Here is a 4,830-nt window from a genome sequence, read left to right on the forward strand (position 1 = left end):
GGGTCTAAACTGTAGTCTAGCAAATGCTGTTTACGTTTCTTAAGAACATGCACAGAACCCACTTTGGGCAGGGGAGGCTGGTGGAGGTAGAAATTGGGGGACGGGCTCATTGTAATGCATGGAATGGACTTTGTCACTTTTGTCCTCTTTAGCATGTAAATTATGAATTATGAATTTGATACAAATACACAAACAAACAACCAGATATAACAACAACAACAACAACAACAACAACAACAACTGAAAATGAACACGTAAAAAAATAAATCAACTGTGCAAACATGAAAACCTCCCATAGTATGTCATCAGAACTATTTCAGATGATTCCAGAAATTGTCGAATCTGAGATACCCTGAGATAAGACATTAAGTGATTATAACTCAAATAAACTATACAGTTTTACTACCATTACAAAGCTGATTGACTCTGTTGACCCTGTCAGAGAGGTAAATCACAGCAAGGACGTTTCTCCTCTGATGGCTCACAATTAGCTGCCAGCTCAATCAACAACAAACAATTACAATAGTTCACCCAATAACTGTAGCCTTCAGCCTCACAGAAAAATACCATATTTGCTGTTAAATATTATAGCATACATAATCTAGTGGGAAACACATTTACTTAACAAGTCCAAAATTAATCCTGGCTGAATTTGACGTGCCCTTTTGCTCTAATTAGTAGGATGTGAAGTAAAAATTAATGCTGTTGTTAGTTCTTCTCCCATGCAATCAACACATATTGCCTAGATAATTCTATCTTGAGAATAATTAGCAAGTTAACTGTCTTTACTAGAGGAACTCTGTTGCAGCATTTTGTCGTACTGATACCATGGCGGTAGCTAGTTTGTCTTCCTGGGTACAGAGTACTGTTATGGTTATCAGGGGAGGCTGGTGGAGGTAGAAATTGGAGGATGGGCTCATTGTAGTGCATAGAATGGAATGAGGAATGGTTTGATATGCATTATAATGGGCCTGTACTCTGGTACACTGGTACAGAGCCCTATTGTGGTTATAATGCATCATTGTTGATACAGGAACTGAAGCACTGCCTGGCCAGACTAACATGTACATGATAGATGTTGCCATAGTGACATTTTCCACAGAAATTGTTATAGTTCATGTAAAAACATAAATCAAAATAAAATGAATTGAAATTAAATGATAATGTTTACACATCATCACGATAACATAGGTAACATTTCATCATTTTTTTTTTTTGTTAACATTGATAACATATTTATAAACTATTAGTTGATGTACAATTGATAAGTGATCATTCCATGATTAATAAACATATTAACACATTCACATAACACAAACATACTTAGCATAAATAGGGCACAAAAACATTTAAAACATTAGAAACATTTCTATGCCTCCCTGCTGCTGTCAGGTCTCAATAGACATTATCTCAGTGAGACAAACCTGGATAAATAAAGGCTCAATAGAATAAATATGCTTTTAAATGACTGCTGTTATTAAGTGTTACCGCTCGTTAAAATCATCATAATAAAAAGTAAATAATCGTATTACTTTGAACCTCATCCAGAGACCATCCAGTGAAAATACTACCTGCTTCTAAAGTCACTTCTCTCAGTGTTAATCTCTCTCTGCTTGTAGCGTGTAATCTGCTACATGGCCTACAAATGTTCCACTCCCCGAGCCAGGAATAAAGACACTTGTGTTCACTTCAGAGCTAGTGACTGAGATCCCAGGTCCATGGATGAGAACAATACCTGTTCTGTGTTACGGCTGGGATCCCCTCCTCTCCTCCTCTCCCCCTCCTCTCCTCCTCCTCTCCTCTCCTCTCCTCTCCTCTCCTCTCCTCAAACCCCCAACACTCCGGCGGAGCAAGTTACTCAAGCTGCTTAACGACTTAAAGAGGCTTAATGAATTCATCAAAAAGATAAGTTAATTGAGGAAGAGAACTGATATTTGATGAAGTACAAAGCGAGCACTGTCTCCCGAGAGCTATAATCCAAGGTGTTATTTCCCCGTTTCTGCTAAGTGTTTTGGGAAGAGATATTTGAATATTGTAAAACGAGAGCAAACATGTTATGGAAGATCATTATGTTCAAGAAAAGTATACCTATATATAGGTCTTCATTGCCAATGAAAACATTAAGTGAACTTACAGTACCTGTATAAATGAAGGTTAAGAAAATGAATAAAAGGCCAGAACTATAATTAATGACACACACTGAAGAAGGTATTCCATAATATGCAATATTTAATCTTTACAAGAAAATCTAACAGCGACATTCATCAAACGACTCCCTAATGTCAGTAATCTATTGAACCAACAGCCAAAATAACTACTTTTCTAAATGTTAATGTGTTGTTGCTCCATTTTAAACCTAGTGATTCATCTGGCATACCACAAGAACATGATTTATATTGCTCTCCACTCCTCTCCTCTCCTCTCCTCTCCTCCTCTCCTCTCCTCCTCTCCTCTCCTCTCCTCTCTTCCCCTCCTCTCCTCTATCAATAAATGTGTTGTTCCTCCCAGACATAAATAAGCCAGACACCAGCATCCTCTGGTCTAGTTCAACTCTGAGAAGCGACATAGACACATTAACACAATCTGTCACGTCCCTAAATAGTCCCTCTCCGCTCCTCTCCTCTCCTTCGCCGGTGTGCCAACAGAGCAGGGAGACAGGGAGGGACGGAGGGAGGGACGGAGGGAGGGAGGGAGGGAGGGAAGCCGTTGGAGCCACCCGCCACCATGGACATGCAAGTATCATCATCATCATCTTCATCATCATCATCATCATCATCATCATCATCATGGTGGTGGTGGTGGTGGTGGTGGTGGTGGTGGTGGTTCTGCTTTGGGAAGTGTTCAGACATGGCACCTTCTCCGGCTCCATTCTCACCTTCTCCTCCTCATCACCTGAGCTGTCGGAGCCCTGTCAATCTGGAGATGTGGGAGGCTGTGGAAGACTGACAGCCCTCAGTGTGTGTTTGGGGGGCTGGGGGGTGGAGGGGTGGGTGGGGGGATATAGCACCCTAGTACTGCCAGCCTGCCAGCCAGCCAGCCAGCCAGCCAGCCAGCCAGCCAACCAGCCAAAGACCAAGTACTAGGCAACAACAACATGGTGCAAATGTATCTATAGCCTTTCTCCACCCCATCCTCCCCAACCCCAAGGCATGGTGAAGCAAGACAAGCCTAGCCTTTTTAGAAAAGAGCAGATTGACTCCCCGTGCCCCCCTCTCCACTGAAACCTCACCCACTGAGCAGATGTCAGTGGAGAGGGAGCTGAGAGCCAGAGATGGGCCACTGAGCAGGGGAGAGGAGTGCGGGGAGAGAATAGTGAGAGGGAGCGAGGGATTGGGGAGAAGGGAGAGAGAGAGGAGGTGTGAGGCTTTGTAGCGGGTCCATCACTAAAGGACCAGGCACAGCAGGGAAGTTATAGCACATCCCCTGGATGGGGGGGAATGGGGAGGATTGGTTCAGTCTGAGACCCCCCCACCCCCACCCCCCATCAATCCCATCTACCCCAGTGTTTACAGAGGTACCGGGGGGGAGACTGTGGAGTGATTCACCCCATCATGTCACAACTACCATCAGTTCTTCTACATCGCCACGGCGGTGACTAGAGAGAGGAGGAGAGAGAGTTACCGGGAGGTTAAGAAAACTCTGCGTTTCCAAACAGCGCTCTTCTGGGGAGGGGGGGGGGTTGGAACCTGAACCCCTGGATGGTTAATGATCCTGCAGACCTTGTGAATAAACAAACTCCGCCACGCGGTCTCCCTGTAGAGCAGCTGGGCCGGAGCTTCTCCAAACATTCCTCCGCGGCCAAACCTTACACCAGCTCACATATCCTTAAGTAAATAAATCTCTCTCAGAAACATTTATTAAAATAGCCACAATGTTCATCATCATCATCATCATCATCATCATCATCATCATCATCATCAGCAGCAGCAGCAGCAGCAGCAGCAGGGATGGTCTGGATGTTAGGCGTGTGTGTTACTATCACCACTACCTCTCTGAAGACTCTCTCTCTCTCTCTCTCCAGCCCACTCAACATGGTGGAGTTCCCCTTCACTGGGTTAGGAAAGGATAGCACCAAACTGAGATGTTATTGTTATTGTTAATTAATGTCAGAATCTATTGCAATTTAATATTGTACTTGTATTTGTTTTGTGCAATTTAGTTTAGTTAGGGTGTATTTTATTTTAGGAATTAGTATTTAGGACGTTTATTTTATATGTACATTGGGTATCATCAAAGACCTCTTCACCCCCACTACCCCCCCTGTACTAACCCTACCCCATACCCTAGAGACCTCTTCACCCCCACTACCCCCCTGTACTAACCCTACCCCATACCCTAGAGACCTCTTCACCCCCACTACCTCCCTGTACAAGTTCTCTCCTGTTAATAAAAAATAAAAAAAAAGGCTTCTGGCATTACGACTGCCAATGGCCCCTGGTATTTATTATTACTTTGTCTTATGATGACTGTTGGAGAGATGATTCACTTACTTAAACAAATGTATTTGTTGTAAGTCACTTTGGATAAAGGTGTCTGCTAAATGCCATAAATGTAAATGTAAATGGGTATGACATTGTTGAGGCCTGTGTGATCCCAGCATCTCATTGTTCTGCTTATAGAATATGTAACAATAATGAACTTTGAACTTTCTCAGCTGCTAAATAATGCTCCTAGTTTATAGTACATGCAGTGAAAATAAATTCCCTTTTATTTACTACATGACAAAAGTATTGATACAGAGAAGGAATTGAAATGACAACTGTTTACTTTCAGGGTCAGATGAGTTTGTCAGTGTTGTATGCTAATTTATTCTAAAGACAGTTAATTACA

This window comes from Argentina silus, assembly GCF_951799395.1.
Source record: "Argentina silus genome assembly, chromosome: 13".
Taxonomy (NCBI): Eukaryota; Metazoa; Chordata; class Actinopteri; order Argentiniformes; family Argentinidae; genus Argentina; species Argentina silus.